The sequence below is a fragment of the Schistocerca gregaria genome, chromosome 5 (assembly GCF_023897955.1).
Source record: "Schistocerca gregaria isolate iqSchGreg1 chromosome 5, iqSchGreg1.2, whole genome shotgun sequence".
Taxonomy (NCBI): Eukaryota; Metazoa; Arthropoda; class Insecta; order Orthoptera; family Acrididae; genus Schistocerca; species Schistocerca gregaria.
In genome coordinates this window covers 305,529,785-305,551,636 of record NC_064924.1, presented here as the reverse complement: position 1 = coordinate 305,551,636, position 21,852 = coordinate 305,529,785, and the positions used below count along the sequence as shown (strand labels likewise).

Genomic DNA, 21,852 nt, shown 5'->3' with positions numbered 1-21,852 from the left:
CGCATTGTCGTGCAAAATGATGGGCAGGTTGCCCAGAAAATGACGCCGCTTCTCTCGCCGCTCAACTGTGCGGTTGTCAGCACCCGTACAAAGTCCCAATGTTTACACACTCCAATTTCGTCATGTTCACGAATGACGATGAAATAAAGAGTACAACACAAACACCCAGTTCCCAGGCAGAGAAAATCCCCAACCCGGTCGAGAATCGAACCGGGACACCGTGATCCAGAGGTAGCAACGTAAGCCACAAAGCCACGAATTGCGGACAGTACAAGAATGGTGATTGTTGAGGGAGGCTAGGGTTGGTGTAGTGAACAGGTGCAAAAGCGTTCAGGGTGAAGTCATTATAAATAAACGAAAAGTCTCGCCGGGTAGGCTAGTGCGGAAAGCGCCAAAACTAGTCTTCTAACTGAAAACGGCAACAAAAGAACACTTCAGAAGTTTCCGTCGACCTCATTTTAGTTAATTAAAAGCTCTTAATAAGCTTGACAAACACTTGGTAGACTTTGAACTCGTCTTCACCTGATCTGTAGTATCTGATAACGAGAAACGAGCGTAAACGAGTACTTCTAACATTTAACAAACACGTTATCAATAGTTCTCAGCCTTTTAAAGAGGTTCTCTACGCGTGGGAAAGGATCGTGTGGTATGAGAAATTGCCAGATTCCGTTGTCGCACACATTCGTCAACGGCCACTCTACGGAGACTGAACCGCTGCGATTACGGCTTGCAAGTCCGCTGTCAAGTAAGTGCACTCGCCGAAACTCAGAAGATACAAGTAGAATCCTAGTTTGTGTTTTTATATACTGAAAAAAACATTATGTCATCGTTTCAGTCGGAAGGTACTACGCTATAGTGTAGGTTTTTTAAAAATTGTATTTGTATCGACATTTGTGCTACCCGAGACGCTAAAAGCCATCCTTTTTGCTTACTGACAGGTGCACGTTGCAATTATCATTCCTGTTTTTAAAATGAGTCATATTAAAATTTGTGAAAACAAGCATTTTTCATATTTCACTGAAAAAATACGGCAACCAGCCACTTTTGAATGCGTTTTTTTATTTACGCCAATATGCATTTCGGGTTTGCATCCATCTTCAGCTGGCAAATTACATGGATCTTCAGTTACTACAGTAGTACAATCTAGACAGCAGTTTGGATGCTGCAGCAGGCCTGTGCAAAAGCAACAACTCCAATCATTTACTTCAATTTCGCGAGTTTAAAGTCACACACTATCAGCTGTTCATTTTACTTGTAAGCATTTTTCAATTTCTAGTAAATGTCTTTAACTTTCCTTTTTGTTCATTAGACGTTATTTCTGCCACTACTGCAGATTAGGTAGTGTAGCTATAAATAAAATATTGAAAAAGTAGAAGAAAATTGTGAGAACAATCCTAAATCTACATGTTTGTGTTACTTTTCTTCATAACCGCCATTATGAGTGAAGCTGTTATCGTACCCCTTAAGCAGCTGACAAATTCCATTAGCACAAAATTTCGAGACTGCAGCCAGCTTGTGCAGCAAGCTCATCGGATAAAATATTAGTCGCGCTCTTAAAAACGCGCACTGCTCGCTTTGGGGGGCGTGGGTGGTGTAGAACTGTTAGTAGGCTGTCATGTGACCCGGGGTTCAACACAGTGAGTTGAATCGATGTGGAGACGTGACAGGCGATCGTGTTCAGATGTGCCAGTGACCACACTATGAATAAAGCTGCCCGGTTTCTCGGACCCTGCAGTGTATCTACAAAAAGTTCGGCCTTGGCAGCCGTAACGGTCAGTAGCACCGTGTTTACTTATTTATGCTACAGTAAAAAAAAAAAAAAAACATCTGTGGCCATCAGTCCCCTAGAACTTAGAACTACTTAAACCTAACTAACCTAAGGACATCACACACATCCATGCCCGAAGCAAGATTCCAACCTGCGACCGTAGCAGTCGCGCGGTTCCGCACTGAGCGCCTGAACCGCTAGACCACCGCGGCCAGCACGCTGCAGTATGTGTTTGTAAGTTACACACTACCCGTGCCGTCTCGCGTAGTATTATTAAAGCTGAATTCCACCGAAGAAACGCCTCGGGGAAGATCAGTTTGGATTCCGTAGAAATGTTGGAACACGTGAGGCAATACTGACCCTACGACTTATCTTAGAAGAAAGATTAAGGGAAGGCAAACCTACATTTCTATCATTTGTAGATTTAGAGAAAGCTTTTGACATTTATATTGATTGGAATACTCTTTTTCAAATTCTGAAGGTGGCAATGGTAAAATACAGGGAGCGAAAGGCTATTTACAATTTGTACAGAAACCAGATGGCAGTTATAAGAGTCGAGGGGTATGAAAGGGAAGCAGTGGTTGGGAAGGGAGTGACACAGGGTCGTAGCTTCTCCCCGATGTTATTCAATCTGTATATTGAGCAAGCAATAAAGGAAACAAAAGAAAAGTTCGGAAAAGGTATTAAAATCCTTGGAGAAGAAATAAAAAATTTGAGGATCACCGATGACATTGTAATTCTGTCCGACAGAGCAAAGGTCCTGGAAGAGTAGCTGAATGGAATGGATAGTGTCTGGGAAGGAGGATATAAGATGATCATCAACAAAAGCAAAATAAGGATAATGGAATGTAGTCAAATTAAATCGGGTGACACTCAGGGAATTAGATTAGGAAATGAGACACTTAAAGTAGCAAAGAAGTTTTGCTATTTGGGGAGCAAAATAACTGATGATGGTTGAAGTAGAGAGGATATAAAATGTAGACTGGCAACGGCAAGGAAAGCGTTTCTGAATAAAGAGAAATTTGTTAACATCGAGTATAGATTTAAGTGTCAGAAAGTCGTTTCTGAAAGTATTTGTATGGAGTGTAGCAATGTGTGGAAGTGAAACGTGGACGATAAATAGTTTGGACAAGACGAGAATAGAAGCTTTTGAAATGAGGTGCTACAGAAGAATGCTGAAGATTAGATGGGTAGATCACATAACTAATAAGGAGGTATTGAATAGGATTGGGGAGAAGAGAAATTTGTGGCACAACTTGACTAGAAGAAGAGATCGGTTGGTAGGAGTTGTTCTGAGGCATCAAGGAATCACCAATTTGGTATTGGAGGGCAGCGTGGAGGGTAAAAACCGTAGAGGGAGACCAAGAGATGAATACACTAAGCAGATTCAGAAGGATGTAGGTTGCAGTAGTTATTGGGAGATGAAGAAGCTTGCACAGGATAGAGTAGCATGGAGAGCTGCATCAAACCAGTCTCAGGACTGAAGACCACAACAACAACAACAACGCTAGGCGACACGATGCCTCAAGTCGCATGCTGTATGTCGGCTAGTGTTGCCAAATACTAACGTTTCTCATGAAGCCGTGCTACAAAGTTGCTGCTGCCCACGAGTTACCTCTGATTGCTCGTAGCATGCGCCTCAGTCAATTCCAATGAGGCAACATCAGAACAATGCAGCATTTCTTTGTAAACAACTGCAGTAGCCGGTTGGAGTCTCGAGTAACAGAAAATAATGAAATACACGCCAAATATTTATTTCGATATTAAAACTTGAAGTACAGAGAAGGCTACAAACACACTAATACGAACTTAACACAGAGCCTTACCCTTCGCTCATGGCCGATGTTTTACTTTGGTACATCAACCGTCATGTATCAAAGTCAGTAGACCATATGCTAACCATTTTCCTTCATGTTTAGGTAATTTACCAGTTTTCTTTGACTGTTGCAGTTCTTTTGCTTTCACGGTCGAATATGATCCATAAATTCTTGATTTTCTTGTGTCCTTCCAAAACATTTCAACCAAACTATTAGCAAGCTGCTCTAACCAACTTTTCTTAATTTGTTGTTTTTGTAATCACTGAGTTTGATGTTTTTTATTAGTATTTTGTCGCTTTAAACATAGTTAATACGAAATTGGCAAGAGCTTAAAAATAAAACGTTTATACACTCCTGGAAATGGAAAAAAGAACACATTGACACCGGTGTGTTAGACCCACCATACTTGCTCCGGACACTGCGAGAGAGCTGTACAAGCAATGATCACACGCACGGCACAGCGGACACACCAGGAACCGCGGTGTTGGCCGTCGAATGGCGCTAGCTGCGCAGCATTTGTGCACCGCCGCCGTCAGTGTCAGCCAGTTTGCCGTGGCATACGGAGCTCCATCGCAGTCTGTAACACTGGTAGCATGCCGCGACAGCGTGGACGTGAACCGTATGTGCAGTTGACGGACTTTGAGCGAGGGCGTATAGTGGGCATGCGGGAGGTCGGGTGGACGTACCGCCGAATTGCTCAACACGTGGGGCGTGAGGTCTCCACAGTACATCGATATTGTCGCCAGTGGTCGGCGGAAGGTGCACGTGCCCGTCGACCTGGGACCGGACCGCAGCGACACACGGATGCACGCCAAGACCGTAGGATCCTACGCAGTGCCGTAGGGGACTGCACTGCCACTTCCCAGCAAATTGGGGACACTGTTGCTCCTGGGGTATCGGCGAGGACCATTCGCAACCGTCTCCATGAAGCTGGGCTACGGTCCCGCACACCGTTAGGCCGTCTTCCACTCACGCCCCAACATCATGCAGCCCGCCTCCAGTGGTGTCGCGACAGGCGTGAATGGAGGGACGAATGGAGACGTGTCGTCTTCAGCGATGAGAGTCGCTTCTGCCTTGGTGCCAATGATGGTCGTATGCGTGTTTGGCGCCGTGCAGGTGAGCGCCACAATCAGGACTGCATACGACCGAGGCACACAGGGCCAACACCCGGCATCATGGTGTGGGGAGTGATCTCCTACACTGGCCGTACACCTCTGGTGATCGTCGAGGGGACACTGAATAGTGCACGGTACATCCAAAGCGTCATCGAACCCATCGCTCTACCATTCCTAGACCGGCAAGGGAACTTGCTGTTCCAACTGGACAATGAACGTCCGCATGTATCCCGTGCCACCCAACGTGCTCTAGAAGGTGTAAGTCAACTACCCTGGCCAGCCAGATCTCCGGATCTGTCCCCTATTGAGCATGTTTTGGACTGGATGAAGCGTCGTCTCACGCGGTCTGCACGTTCAGCCCGAACGCTGGTCCAACTGAGGCGCCAGGTGGAAATGGCATGGCAAGCCGTTCCACAGGACTACATCCAGCATCTCTACGATCGTCTCCATGGGAGAATAGCAGCTTGCATTGCTGCGAAAGGTGGATATACACTGTACTAGTGCCGACTTTGTGCATGCTCTGTTGCCTGTGTCTATGTGCCTGTGGTTCTGTCAGTGTGATCATGTGATGTATCTGACCCCAGGAATGTGTCAATAAAGTTTCCCCTTCCTGGGACAATGAATTCACGGTATTCTTATTTCAGTTTCCAGGAGTGTATATTTCTCCTTTGATGTTAATTAGTTGTTCGTGCTGACCTGTTCCTCTTAGCTGGCCGACTAACTACCTTCATTCTGAATCAGATAACCACTTAACAAAATACAGAACGAACTTAGTTGTATTGACGAAAATATGAATTTTGCGGCTAGAGCTGACCAGCTGAACAAACAATGAGGAACACGCTATTAACACAAAAGGGACAATATAATTTTGTAAACTACTACAACAATGACGATGACGTGCCGTGGACCGAAATACAACATAGAATATCGTCAAACACCACAGTAGGTTATAAAAGAAATCCTTAGGGGAAAAAAACCTTACTAATGATCGCAGAGTAGTACTGAAACATGTTTGGGAAGCAATAAGTGTCACCATGTGTATCACTGACTGCTGATGCATTTCTCCTGCAGGAACACATTATGAAACCCTTTCAGACCACCATGAAAGCGGTTATTGTAGAAAACAGTGGAGGAAGAAGTGGTATAACGGGACCCCAGTTTGATTTTTCGTACCTATTGCTACAATTTATTTACTATTTACTAAAGAGTTGGTGTGTACGTTCTCTGGCCTGTCTTTGATATATTTATCATAATTTTTTTAGGAATAATGATGGGCAAAAAATGAATTTGTTATTGGAATCTTGCACAATCTGCGAAAAAGGGTTGTGCTGGTACTATGAACCCCAAGGAACCTTCTACAATCTGCGATAAAAAGGCTGTGCTCGTAATTTGAGCCCCATGGTATAAATTCAAAATATTAAATCAGTACAAGACAGTTTCGTTAAATCAGATATAATTATAAGAGTGTAAAATGTCGAATGCTACTTGGAGATCGTCCCCACACTTAACTCTATTTAAGAAAATCACGTTTATCAATATTTATGTAGCTTCAATATTTTGAAAAACACTTCACCTATTTACAAAAATCACACATATAAATGTCAATCTGACAACCAGCATACTCATCGGGGACCCACATTTCAAAGAGCATATACTGCTCCGACAGTACGTCACTACAGTCCTCTGTACATATCGCAAAAGAGGCAAGCAAAGACGTCATTGACAGGTTTGCTAACACCAAACGAAGCCTTTGGACTGGATTCACCCGAGCATATGTTCGAGAGACATGACTCATCATCACAATATTTGGAGGACAGAAGTATTTTTCTCTTGTGGGACTTCGTGGCAATTATTTTTATTTTTGTTTATTGTTCTTCACTTATGGGTGTCATGCTTTCTCTTATACAATCCTTTCTAGATTCTTTCATGTCATTTACTTTCATTTTCTGTCTTTCTTCTTTGATTCCTTCCTAAATTCTTCCTCTGGTCTCTTCTGTTCTGCAATAACTAACGCCAGTTTGTATGGAGATGCTATTAAGGCAGTTTAAAGTCTTAGGGCCATTGTTTCTCAAGTTTTGTCTGGGCTTCGGAATGGGTCAGATCTCTCCTGGTGAAATAGATACTTTAGATTTCACTGATCCAGAAAGTCCGGAGGGACCAGCTTCTCCTATATGCTTAGCAAATGGCAAACTATATTGGTCGGAATTCTTTAAGTTACCCACAGTTGAATTCGTGGATTTCACCTCTTCAGAAGTATTAATAGCAACTGTATCATTGGAAGACAGGATTCTACTGTTGCGTCGGAGATTTTGTAGATCTAACTGTGCCATACTCCGCCCGCAGGAAGCAAAATCGGCTTCACCAAAAACCAGTCTGCTGCCGGGGTAAATTCCCGTCTAACACCACTAACCGCAATTTTTACAGTCTGACACATCCTTGCCAAATAGTTTTGAAACGTCTTATGGCCCCAGCAGTTTGTCACTATTTCACGTCCATTGTTGAATATTTTCACTGTAGTAGCGTTTTAATGGGCCCATGCCCCCCCCCCCCCAGCCCCACGGTAGCTGAGTGGTCAGCGCGACGGAATGTCAATCCAAAGGGTCCGGGTTCGATTCCCGGCTGGGTCGGAGATTTTCTCCGCTCAGGGACTGGGTTGTCCTAATCATCATCATTTCATCCCATCGACGCGCAAGTCGCCGAAGTGGCGTCAAATCGAAAGACTTGCACCAGGCGAACGGTCTACCCGTCGGGAGGCCGTCGTCACACGACATCATCAATGGGCCCATAAATATCTTGTCCAAGGGTTGCACTTTATGAGTTGTATTAAGTGGAACGTAATGTGATTATTCCGAACAAGCTCAACAACCTCAATATTTTGTGCGTGTGTTAGTGTTATGTCCGTAAAGAATTAGGAGAGCAGGATCTTCTGTTGTGGGCTTGGTCTTCTTAATGAAGCAGTCTGTTAACAGATTCCCTTGAATTCACATAGACTGGTGGTATCTTCTAATGGCACTAGGTGGGACTCCTTCCATTAAAATGTCTACCATGTTTTTCCTCGGGAAAATCGTTAGTGGTGGGATGAAAGTTCCTCTGTCACTCAAACAACACACCAAAGTAATGAGACTCCCTCTCTCAACAGCATTTAAAGTACCAACCTACTTTACGCCTCTTAAGATCATTCGGGGAACCTTGCCTTACATGGTGGCTATGACTGTTTCATGCATGTTGAATATACGATTAAGTAGATGCACACGTTTATCAACCTCATTGGTAAAAAATGTGTTTGTAGCTTCCTTAATGAAACCTTTAGCACGAAAAGTGTAGTTATTGAAGGTTTCAAAATAGACAGAACATGTTTGCGGCGGTTCACGAAATGGTCGAACCTGGCCCGTCATGCAGCTTCCACCACTGAATGGATGTGAGATTTCTTTTTTTTTTTTTTTCGCTTAACTGGAAAGCTAAATGCCGCACATCGTCTCTTGTGAGGCCACAGAATTTAGATTCCATTCTAATTAAATACTCAGTAAGTTAATCTTCCATACCAACAGATAAAATTGGCTTCCTTCCGATGTTTCGACAAACTGCTTCTTCAAAAGGCAAATCAAGACAAAAGAGCCTTTTTAGGGATCCTCTAGGCACAGAAAACGATTTTGCTGCCTTTTTTACGCCCATTCTTTGCTCCAGTAGTGCCTGTAAAACTTTTATCATGTCTTGTTTATCCCAAGTTTTTCCCCTTTTTTTTGTTTTGTTCTACACATTAATACTGTATGGGGCAACTGCAATACAAAATTGAACAAAGACGCCGTAGTGATTATAATTTGGGCCCCTTTTGTTTCGGGGCCTCATATTGCCAGCACGAAAGTGGCTCTAATACCAACGCCGCCATGTTTGTGTACAAAAACTTATCATCGTCTAACTTTACGCATAAATTACAATATGGCTACTGGATCATAATCTTTGATGTATGTGCAGTAGAAGGAAAATATTATAATGAGCACTAACAAAGGCATAACTGTAATAATGTTGCTACAAATGCCGACATTTCTTGGTTGTAAAAAGAAGTGTAAGTCAGTAGCCTTTAGTTATTGTGTGGCTCAAATGGCTCTGAGCACCATGGGACTTAACTTCTGAGGTCATCAGTCCCTAGAACGATGAACTACTTAAATCTAACTAACCTAAGGACATCACACACATCCATGCCAGAGGCAGGATTCGAACCTGCTCCGTAGCGGTCGCGCGGTTCCAGAATGAAGCGCCTGGAACCGCTCGGCTACTCCGGCCGGCTACTTATTGTGTGTATGTTATCGTAAATACAAACCTGGTAATGTTAACTGACAATCTAAATGTGCAAATGAGCTCAAAACCACATCACTTACTTGAACTTGAACAGAATCCTGGCTGTGTGAAAACTGATCTCATTCATAAACAAATAAATAAGCAAACCAATAAATCCACGCTCGGTAGACTTGGTCAGTGCGAACTGTTGAGAAAAAAAACGTAACTGTATAAAGACTGTAATGAACTTGAATAAGAATGTAACCTGAAACACACAAAAATGTCTGCACTGACATATGGCCCTGGTAAAATAAAAAACTGACAACTTACATTGCGCAAAGAAAACGTAGCAATCATGTATCATGAATCTCATATGCAAAATGAAATACTGGCAGAAACAGCAACACATCAAGACATTGCAACAGCTAAGAAAATTGCTAAAAACTAACTACAGTTGGTCCAGGCAAATTGGGTTTATAATCTTGACACAGATTGCCAATGAAACACATGACTCGACATTTAAGTACTGAAATTTCAGTTAGGAAGGAACTTATTAAAGAAAACAATTATGGACTCTAATATGAAAATTCATTTAATCTTATAACTTCATCGTACAGTAAATTAACTCAGATCAATCAATAGAATAATTATCAACAACTTGAGTGTGTCAGGGGTGAAGTGGACCAACAATACAATGTCTACAAAAATAAAAACAAACTTTTACCTCATCAAATAATACCTTGTTCTTCACTTCAAAACCTTTTTTATGTCCGAATGCTATCCAGCCACAATTCTGAGCCATCATTCCTCCTCGTAATGAATCTGCTATTCACATACTACCAGAAGTGCACCCATGCATTACACTTACTCTCAGCAAAGTCCCGCCTGCTGAACACCGCAGCTTTCCATTACTGACTGTCAAAGATTCTACGACTCCACCGTGCTGCCATCGCAGACACAGATACTCTTGCCTAACAACTGTTTCTCTGACCACAATTCTTCAAATATCTCATTTTCCTTCAAATATGAGCACATCCAATAACATCATCAAAAAATAGCCATCTTACAGAAGACAACCTCACTGTTCGCTAGTAAAACCTACTGCGTAAGGGCGTTCTACAGGAGGGACTAATAGTTAGTTCCAGTAACTGATGCATTCACCAACGGAATGTGCCGTGTTGTTCTTTAGACACTTTGGAGGCCCAAATTACCCGCAGGGGCTCCAATACCGCCCTCCCTCTACCACTACACAATCTCACGCACTCACATAGCAGTGTTAGCATCCGTGTCAGATTGTATTAAAAAAAAACGTTGTTCCTATTTGCGAAAATGCATAAATTGTTACTACAGCATTCTTTTATTTGCACAACCTCAAGAAAATGCTCCATTTCAGAACTACTGTACTCACCTCAAGGAACATTTGACACCGACGCAAGCGATGCAAATGCTGTTCGTGGATCATGGAGGTGCGTAAACCAGAATGATAATGGCTTGGATAATTTGCATCGTAGACCACGGACGTCAGCTTTCAAAGAAAAAGAAGTATAAGTTGAGTGTATGTAGTGTTTCACGTCATATGTAGGGCGTGTCCCTTGGCAGTATCACACTAATAACGTGTGCACAGCGACTGGAAATACGATTTCTTGTAATGTAAGGAAGTAATCTGAAGTACCTACACACAGTTTTATGTACATAATCCATGCATAAAAAACATCCCATTTCTGTGAACCATTAAGACTGACAATAGTGGGCTATTACAAAAAGTGCACGAAATTAGATGATTTGAAGTCCAACAACTCTGGTAAAAGACGATAACCTGCAATAAAAGAAGTCGTTTTGTCAACTGTCCAATCCAAGTCGTGTTCAACAAGCCTCATGGATCCCCCGACAGTTGGATAGCGAGTGACAAGCGGCAACACGCCTTTCTTATCGACAGGCGGCGCTTGCGGTTGCAAAAAAATTACGGCATGCTACAAACCCGCATGTGGTATGCTGCCTTGCGTCACCTTGGTCGAACTGCTTGTTGTAACATGAGTCACAGCAGCGTGGCACATATTGCCTCGATGGAACTGCGCCTTTACACAACTACGTAACAACGCAGAAAGCGATAGTTTTTACACTTCCCTAAGTGTGTGAAAAGATACGAGTGTTGCCCTGTAAGTAATGCACCGTATTTTTTTTTTCTCAGCCGGAAACAATTCTACGAATGTGAAACGTTACGTATGTACTATCTGAAGTCTCCTGAACGAGCACGCCAAGTTTCCGTCGCTTCCGACAGATGTCGTAGCTGTAGGACAGTTTCACAATGGTGTCTGTAAATGATGTACGTTACAAGCAACGGGCCTTCATTGAATTTCTCACTGCAGAGAAAGAAACTGTGGGGAATATTCACAAACGCTTGTGCAAAGTCTATGGAAAATCTGTTGTCGACAGAAAAACAGTTAGTCGCTGAGGGTGAGGTCATCAGAAGGCTGTTCGGCGGAGCTCCACGATATGCAGCAGTCGGGGAGACCATCCACGGCTGTCATAGCTGACAGCCCTGACCGATCCCCCCCCCCCCCCCCCCCCACACGACTTACACTTGTTTCGAGCATTAAAGGATGCAATTCGTAGAAGACATTTTGAGGACAATGAGGAGGTGGTTCACACAATGAAGTACTGGCTCCGCCACCAGCAGAAGGATTGGTAGCGATGAAGGCCACAGAACGGGATGGAGGTTACGTGGAAAAATAGGTCGTGTAGATAAAACACCATTCTTTCGTGTGTGTAATTCTCATTACGTTCAATAAATAATTTTTGAAGAAAAAGAATGGGTTGCATTACTTTCTGGGCTATCTTCGTACAAACAACAACGAAAACGTACCCCAGGAAGAAAGTGGAATTCACCAAAGACAATGACCGGACAACAGCTCTAAAAACTCAGAAATGGGTAACTACCTACATGAAACTAACAACAGATCTAGTAGACAGTGTGCACCTTAAAGGTAATGACTCGGAGTACTATCTTACGCTTTTCTCTAACTTAAGTGTACGAGCGAGTACTCCGCGAGTGTAATGGTAACTTCGATTTAACATTACCAACAGGCTTGTCTCTAACTTTGCCGTTAGTCCAGTCGAAAGCAGCTTGAAAATACATGTGACTTTAACATCCCAACGGTAATTCGAAACGATGTAATGAAACTCAAATTTTAGCCTTCTGGAAACGTTCGTGCAATTTGACACGAAGTCTGGGCAGATCTTTTATTCATTCCTCGTCCTAAATGGAATAAGATCTATCAAAATGTAAGTTAAAAACCCCGATGCCGTCTGTAATGAATATTGAAGGCTATAAAGCCTACATTACATACTTAACGGAACTATCAGCATGATTCGTATGTAGTGAAACAGACCACCTTACATAGGACTGCCTCAGACGAAAATTCCGTCCTGATCTCAACCTAATCAAACGAAAGCCTCTATTTTATGACTACGTAGACAAGTGTAATACATAGAAAGTCCTTATCATTTAGCTACAAAATAGCAGGTCAGCAACTGGAAGCAATTATTTCCTTAAATTATCTGGGAGTACGCATTAGGAGTGATTTAAAATGGAATGATCATATAAAGTTGATCGTCGGTAAAGCAGATGCCAGACTGAGATTCATTGGAAGAATCCTAAGGAAATGCAATCCGACAACAAAGGAAGTAGGTTACAGTACGCTTGTTCGCCCACTGCTTGAATACTGCTCAGCAGTGTGGGATCCGTACCAGATAGGGTTGATAGAAGAGATAGAGAAGATCTAACGGAGAGCAGCGCGCTTCGTTACAGGATCATTTAGTAATCGCGAAAGCGTTACGGAGATGATAGATAAACTCCAGTGGAAGACTCTGCAGGAGAGACGCTCAGTAGCTCGGTACGGGCTTTTGTTAAAGTTTCGAGAACATACCTTCACCGAAGAGTCAAGCAGTATATTGCTCCCTCCTACGTATATCTCACGAAGAGACCATGAGGATAAAATTAGAGAGATTAGAGCCCACACAGAAGCATACCGACAATCATTCTTTCCACGAACAATACGAGACTGGAATAGAAGGGAGAACCCATAGAGGTGCTCAGGGTACCCTCCGCCACACACCGTCAGGTGGCTTGCGGAGTATGGATGTAGATGTATATGTAGATCTACTTATCAGGAGTAGGTGGAGAAGCCGTAGCAAACGATGCCACATCAGCTGAAAGTAATTCAGTTGCTTTTAATAATACCGTGATTGTATACAATGAGCCTGAACGCAGTGGGAACGAGGAATATTGAAACATAACTTCACAGTCAAGCTCAAATTTGTAGTAAAGCTGAAGATTATAACAGAACTGGCACTGGCAACGTCAAGGCAACAAGCAGTAAACACCTCGACAGTCAAAGATACATTGCAGTCACGGTCGGACAGTTTGCAACAACCAACTCAGATATGTTCGTAATGCATATCGTTTGGGACAACGCGACGGGCGGTGCTCCGGAACCAGTTCTTGAAACGCGCTAGACGGCACATCCAGCAGAAGCATACGCGGATTCACCATTTGAAACAATATAACATTTTTAAGTTACCATTTCTAACGGCAGCCACATCCATTTCTGACGACGGTTTGGGTTTGCACAGTTTTCTAGCCTGTTTCAGTATCATTTAAATGCCCGCCCGGTTGGCCGCGCGGTCTAATGCACGGCTTTCCAGGCGGGAAGGAGCGCCTGGTCCCCGGCATGAATTTGTGTCGAGGTCCGTTGAGCCGGACAGTCTGAGGATGGTTTTTAGGCGGATTTCCATCTGGCTCGACGAATGCGGGCTGGTTCCCCTTATTCCGTCTCAGTTACACTGTGTCGGCGATTGCTGCGCCAACAAGTTCTCCACGTACGCGTGCACCATCATTACTCTACCATGCAGACATAGGGGTTACACTCGTCTGGTGTGAGACGTTCCCTGGAGGGGGGGGGGGGGGGTCCATCGGGGGCCGAACCGCACAAAAATCCTGGGTTCGGTGTGGGGCAGCGGAGGGGTGAAGTGGACTTCGGTAGTCGTCGTGGGGTTGTGGACCACTGCGCCTGCGGCGAGGACGGAGTCTCTCCGTAGTTCCTAAGTCCCCAGTTAACATACAATACAATACAATTATTTTAATCATATTTAGTTTCAATTCCTTATTAACTACTAGAAATTCTGAAACTAGAACCTTGTTCAATGCCTCTAGGCTAGTAGACATGTCTGTGCCAATATTCTTGCCTGTAACAGAACCCCGCCACATTATGTACAGTCGTATTTCATTCTGGCAAGTTACGTGGGGAACGATCTGTCCACTGTTCCACAGCTTCTTCATACAAACACGCATTCCAGCGTACACCAGTACACCCACTTTACAAGAGTTACACAGCGAGAGACTGGAGCACTGCGTGGCGAAATTTTTATGAGAACTTCCTAAAATCAGGTGTCAATGCCACTTGGTTGGACGTAACCTATGATAAGGTTCCAGCTAGAGTGAAGCCACTACATCAATCTAACACCAAATCCTCTCTGCAGAAAATGTCGGTTACAGTATACCCTCGCACATAAATTCATTTGTTCAGATCAAAATGGAATTTGGTCGTGGACGGTCTAACAATCCTACCACAGCAAAGCTCAAAATTTAATAATGATTGTGGTGTTTCTCACGCTGCTAAACACTGCATTTTCGGGCAACAACATAGTTATCATGTGTCAGGTGTCATTAGAGCACAGTTAATAAATTCATTTCATGTAATAATGAATAAACTAGGCACTCATCTTTTCGTGTTTCCTACGCTGGTCTCGTTGTAAAATCATGGCTCAATCGTAGAAAATCTAGGTGGTGATTATTCCAAGCTCGGATGCAAAGAGGCCTAGGTTTTATTCTGCTATATTCAAAAGTTTTGTAGATGCGCTTCACAAACCATTCTTGAAGATTACACTTTTGCAGGACAACGGTGATGCAAAAAAGTAATCAGCACTCCGAATTTAAGTTACACTTCTTTTTTATTACTGCTGCTGCAATATCACGTAACACACAAAACATCACTTCACAATACAAAACGTACTTGAAAACGTCTTCCGCACTGTTAAAGTTCTCATTTTATAAGCTGACTACAATATGCGTCTTTTCAACATGACGTCCCAGACTCTACTTTCTCAAGGTAGGACTCTCTAACTGCTTACGCGCCCAAAAATCAGAGTTACAAGTATGTCAAAGATCATAGTAACAAAAGAGAGAATTCACATAAGAATAATATTATTGCAATATAAACATATCGATGTATCGAAGTGCCTCTACATTAATGAAGTCAAATCTGAATGTTGTCTCAGAAATATGTCAACTACTTTACAGAAACACAGTAGAATATTGCAGGTATCTAGAGGTTAAGTTGAGGTGCCGTAATGGTTACGTAATTCAACTACCATTACAACGGGAAGAAATTTGCTTTAATGACCAGAACAAGGCGTACCACAATGAACATCGCTTTCCAACGAACTGGCACACGTTCCTAGGGACAAAACACCAGTCGTATATTTAGCACGTGGTTCATTTCACTCACTACTCAATAACTGCAACTACACTGAACACATTGGACTTTCAGTCCCACCTGCAGCAGCAACATTGGATCATGTGACAAAGTTGAGGCTGAAAAAATGTTGAGCGTTTCCAAAATTTTTAATCATTTTAATTGGTTTCCACTGACGAGAAACCAAGTTGGATTTCAACGAGGACGGACGAGAAGGGGTGCTAATAGTCTTCACTTGGCCACAAAGAATATCATAATGCCTAAGAAGGGTTTTATGTTCATTTTTCCATTTAAACATGAAGAGGTTTAATTTCGAGAGTTGACATTATTAAAGAAAAGGAGAGAGAGAGAGAGAGAGAGAGAGAGAGAGAAGAGGAGAAAAAAGAAAAAACGCATGTTGACGAACACAGCATGAGATAAAAAGTCGGTAAAGCACCTGCCCGCAAAAGGCAAAGGTCCCAGTTTCGTCTTCCATTATAGAACAACGCTTTGACTGCCGGAATCACACTCCGCTACAGAGCGAAGATTTGTTCTGGAATGATTATTACTACTAAGCACTATCTATCGTATCTTAAAAGAGAAAAGAAAAACACATTTTTTTTTCCAGGGGCAGGTACGGATTCAATCATAATTTATCAATGCGACAAAAGGTAGGAAAATAAAGGGATGCAACTTGGACAATTTGTGCATCATATTAATTCTCCTGCCGCCAACCGCATCAAGAAACACACTGGCCCAGTTCTTGTTCGCGAAAGGATCCATCACAGTCGTCGACAGTTGGATTTTTTTTCCAAGGAAGTATTTCGGCTTCATTTAATAATTGCTTCAAAAGTTTCGCCTTTTTCTTGGGATTGCCTGGATGAAGTTTCGTGGTCGCGATCCGGATGGGAATTTCACTCTCTAATCGCCCCGGCGTTTGGTGAAATTTGAACTATTCCCTCGCTCAGAGTCTAATACTGCATCTCGACGTCCTGTGATAAGTCTCACGGAGAAAGCTTTTGACGCCGCAGCTTTATTCGTGCTAGGGAAAGGTTTAAATACTGCACCGCCTCCCAAGCGTTTGTCAGTAGTTCAGTGTATTAGTTCTGTTGAAAAGGCTATTTATAAACTAACTTCTGATGTAGCAGAGGAGGCTAGGAGGAAGAAATGTCGTGTATTGACTGAGTCACGTCCACCCAATAGTAATATTAAGGAACTGTGGGAGCTACTTGACGTTCACTTCGAGTTGATCCGCACATTGTTATTTACCTGCTGACAAGGTAATGCTACAATTGTTTTGAAAAATCTGGATTATGTTCAAAATAGGAAGTGTTTACTGTCTGATTCAGCGAGTCGCAGGACCGATGCTAACTCCTCAAAAAGTGTTGACAGGGAGACTAATAGCCTCCTGAAGAGAAGTTCCTTGTCGCAGAAGACTATCAAATGGTTCAAATGGCTCTGAGAACTATGGACTTAACATCTGTGGTCATCAGTCCCCTAGAACTTAGAACTAATTAAACCTAACTAACCTAAGGACATCACACACATCCATGCCCGAGGCAGGATTCGAACCTGCGACCGTAGAAGTCACGCAGTTCCGGACTGAGCACCTTAACCGCGAGACCACTGCGGCCGGCCGCAGAAGACTATCAAGAGTCTCAATTCCTGCTGTGCTGTTCCCCCGTAGGCTGTATGGCCTCCCTAAGGCCCACAAGGAAGGGTTTCCTTTTCGTCCGATTGTAACGTAGGTGCTCCGACAAATCGTGTAGCAAAACACCTTGCTAACTGTTGGGCTCTATAGTATGTCGGTGTGAGCACTACACTGAGAACTAGAAGGATTTCTCACGTCTGAATGACTATGATATTCTAATAAGCTTTGTTGTGATCTCTCTCTTCACTCGTGTTGTTCTGTCTGATTCGTTACTGTTTATTGATATTAGGTTTCGTGCTGAGTTACCTATTTCGACATGTGCTGACTTCTACTAACTTTTCACTCAGTGTCTAGTACTACGAGCAGAGTGAAGGAGTTGCGATGGGAAGTCCTTTGCCACCTTTTATTGCCAATTTGTTTATGAGAGATTTCGAGGAACATACCTTTGAGTCGGTGGCTTTGCAACCTTGGTGTTCTCTGAGATATGTAGACGTCACTTTGGTTGTTTTGCTCATGACTCGGAGAATCTGAGGGTTTTTTTCAGAACATCTCAATTCAGTCCACTGGAATTATTGTTTCACAATGGAGGTGGGAAACAATGGCTGTCTTTCCTTCCTTGACATGTTGGTCAGGAGGAAGGTCGACGGTACGTTGAGACATTCCGTTTATAGGAAGCTTAACACCACTGATTTGTATCTGCAGGCTGACAGTTGTCGCAATCCAGCTCAACGTGAAGGAGTACATCGTACCTGGCTCACAGGGCCCATGTAATCTCGAACCCTGTTAGTTTGTCAGCTCCAAGTCACTTTTCGTCAGAGTGGTTATAGAGGAAGATCAGACGTGCGTTGCACTATCGACCAACTGTGCACCGGGCGAATTATGGTAATACCCAGATGACACCAAAGTCCCTCACCCTTTTACCCTACGCAGGGAGCGTTTCGAACAGGATTGGTCGTATTTTGCGGAAGTATGACAGTAACTGTGTTTTTAGACCGTCATCTAAGATCAGCGCCCTTTTAGGTTCCGTACAGGATGATCTTGGTTTGCGTAAGCTGGGAGTCTACCGTATTCTTTGCAGCTGTGGCATGTCATATATTAGTCAGACTACCAGGACTGTGGAGGACCGGTGTAGAATCAGGCCACTGCACGCGCAAATTTAAAGTGGCCGCCTGATACAATTATTGTTGTCATTGTCAGTTGTTCTCATAGCGTAGATGATAGCGCACGAGACTGCTCAGCCTTTGGCTCGGGTCCAGTCCTTATTACCATCCCGTGTCCAATTTTTGAGTCGCTCTCTTGATCGGTTTTAGGAAACCAAATGTTGAACACGTTTGGCGACACTATCTCTGGCGGGCCTCTTGAATTTGAGCACACAACGGCCTGACAGGCTAGCTTCCATGCCAAATAACTCGGGAACGGCGCAACGTAAGGCATTTTTTATTAGTAATTATTTTTCGTCACAACCAACCCTGAAACGCCCTTATAAACTTTTCAGACTCTTTCTGACCATCCCGTAAATGTTTGCTTTAATAGTGAAAAGCCGATGCATTACTATTAACCTTCCACGACACGATATTTATACAAATAGGCGTTGCAGTGTCATTAGTTTGTGGTGTTACTAGAAGACTCGTAAATAAGAAGAGGAAAATAGTTACATGTCCTTAACAATTTCTGACAATTTTCCACAATACTTTAACTAACACGAAAATACATTAATTAATTATAGCACGTCAAAACACCCGCTTTATAGATGTAGTAGTACTTTGGATATGGACGATGGAAGATTCGTTTATACTTAATTCCTTTAAAAACTAATAACTTCCAAATGTCTTTAGCTGTCTTAAATGACAAAGTGTCAAAGACGGCGTTTGAATAGCACTATCGGAAAATAACTAAATAATTTCTGTTAAAGCAGTAAAATCTGAGTTGCAAGTCGGCGTGTTCTTTTGGAATGTAAAGCAAAGCGTTTTAGTGTAAATTGCATTGCAAAACAATAATATGAACGATAGTATTATATAACAGACTACAATAGCTTTCTAATGAATTTTAATTCGCATCAGGTTTAAAACAGATAATAGTAAATAATGCTACTGTTGACCATTTCATTCAATAAATGCAAATAATACTAAAATCAAGGGCCGCGGCAAAAAAAGATGGTGAAATTCTGGCTCAAATTCATGTGTAATACTCATACGTTGTCCAGTGGCATTAGTGTGACCACCCGTCAGAAGGCTGAGCAACCACCCACTGCGAGGCGTGCATTAAAGAGAGTGAATTAGGTTCTGGAAGATAACGACGAGGATATGGAGCCAAGTCAACTCCAGTGCCGGGATCAGCTGCGTTATGTTTGTCGGCTGAGGAGCCATGGTGCAAACAGCTCGACCGACGTGGTCTCACAGATTTCCGTTTGGATTTAAATCTGGGGGTTTGGTGGCCACGGCAATTCGATAAACTCTTCCTAGAGCTCTTCGACCTACGCACATCCAATGCAAGTTGGGTGACGTGTTGTATTGTCCTGCTGGTGGATGCCATCGTGCCGAGAGAAAACAAAGAGTATGTAGGGGTGGACATGGTCCCCAAGGAAAGATGCATACGAGGTGCGACAATAAAGTAATGAGACTGATGTGAAAAAAAATGTTGCTTACCGTTTTAGTCAAGTTTAGTGTTGTCTCCTTCAAAGTAGTTCCCTTCTGATTGCACACGCTTTTTCCATCGCTTCTGCCATTGATGGTGACATTTATGGAACTCATCTTCTGCAATATCCTCCATGGCCCTCGTCACAGCTTTTTGGACATCTTGTGTTGTTTGAAAATGGGTATCCCTTGACCGCCGTTTGGCTCTTGGAAATAGAAAAAAGTCGCACAGAGCGATATCTGATGAATAAGGTGGCTGTGGTTGTACTGAAATTTGTTTTGAGGTTAAAAATTGCTGCACTGACAGGGCAGTATGGGATGGCACATTATCGTGATGCAGAATCCAGTAATCAGCAATGTTGACACGGACACGAAGAACTCTTTTACGAAGTCTTTCTAAAATTTCTTTGTAGTAATATTGGTTAACTGTTTGTCCAGGAGGCACTCACTCTTTATGAACAATTCCCTTGGAATCAAAAAAGCACACAAGCATGCAAGGTCGTCCGCTGCAGTCTTCATCTTCAACATTCGTTCTGCCTTCACTAAACATTTTATGCTAATGAAAAACTTGAGCTCTTGACATAACCTCTTCTCCAAAAGCATTATAAAGCTTACTGTAAGTTGTCATCTCGTTTTCACACAATTTAACGCAAAAAGAAATGGCATACCATTGCGCAATATTATGCGGTTCCATTTCCGTGACGAGAGACACAAACACGTGTTACCTTTTTACATCACAACTCACGACTGAGCAGTTGCATCGATGTGCTGCTTGGTCTAGAAGCAGCTTATAGACCAAGGTCAAAGATATTGTGCCTACGCAAGCCTGCAGGATTGCCACATCTTGCAAATAAAATCAGTCTCATTACTTTATTGTCGCACCTCCTACTTCCATTGATCCTTTGTGCCTTCCAGAATGACAAGATCACCCAGGTAACGAAAACTTTGCAAAGACCATAACGAATTCTAAAGAGTGTCTGTTCTCAGATGTTTGAAATCATACACGCCAATGGCCATCTGCTCAATGGAGCACAAAACGTGGTTCATCTCAAAAGGCCACCTGTTGCCAATCAGTGGACATCTAGTTGACGCACTGGAGTGCAAATTCACGCCTTTGTTGCCAATGAACAGTGGTCAGCATGGGTACATGAACCAGGCACCCGCTGCAAAACTCCATACACAGCAACGCTCGCTGAACAGTGATTGTCGACACACTGTCAATACCCTCTTGGATCATCTGGGTGGTCAATTGTTGAACAGTTGCACTTGTACTCGTCCGTACACATCGCCGCAGCCGTCGCCTGCCCTTGTCATCTATGAGCTGTGGTGAACCTCATTGCCTCGGCGCCAGTTTTAGAAAGCGCCATTTTGCCATGCATGACATAGTTTAAAACCAGTGGTAAGCGAAAACTTACAGACTTAGCCGTTTCAGAAATACTTCCACCCTTGGTACGAAAGCAAACGGCCATCCTCTTTTGCACATTAAATAAATAGCTTCGCTTCCGAATTACAACTGCTCTGTTGCCTGAATCCTCCCTAGACATGCTTTATACACACTCCACTGCTAGTACTGCCACGTTCCGTCTGTGAGTGGTTATTACACGTTGACGTCGAACACAGTTCATGATATTGGACCGTGCAGCAACGATAAGTTTAATTTAATTTTTGTTTGTTATAAAGTTCATGTGCAACCACCGAAAGACATTACACTAGAATCCTTGTAGGCAATGAAACTGATATTTTTCAACAGCTCAAATAAATCAGGTGCAAGCGTGAGTCACTTAGCAGCAACAATCTACAGCTGGACGATTTGTCTATCCTAGCGGTAATGTTACATACGTATATACTAGGTTAGTGCGTTTTTCCATAAGTTAAATAAACGTGAAATGTAATACACTACTGGCCATTAAAATTGCTACACCAAGAAGAAATGCAGATGATGAACGGGTATTCATTGGACAAATATATTATGCTAGAACTGACATGTTAATACATTTTCACGCAGTTCGGGTGCATAGATCCTGAGAAATTAGTACCCAGAACAACCACCTCTGGCCGTAATAACGGCCTTGATACGCCTG

The 21,852-nt window shown here is 42.9% G+C and overlaps 1 protein-coding gene across 1 annotated transcript in view; it reads left to right on the top strand.

Moving 5' to 3' along the window:
* Positions 1-641: 641 nt before the first annotated feature.
* The window catches only part of LOC126271868 (lysosomal acid glucosylceramidase-like), a 190,860-nt gene continuing 169,649 nt past the window's right edge, over positions 642-21,852 (top strand). Inside the window, exon 1 of the mRNA XM_049974208.1 lies at positions 642-745. The gene's annotated coding sequence lies outside the window, so the exon portion shown is untranslated. The remainder of the gene's footprint in view (positions 746-21,852) is intronic.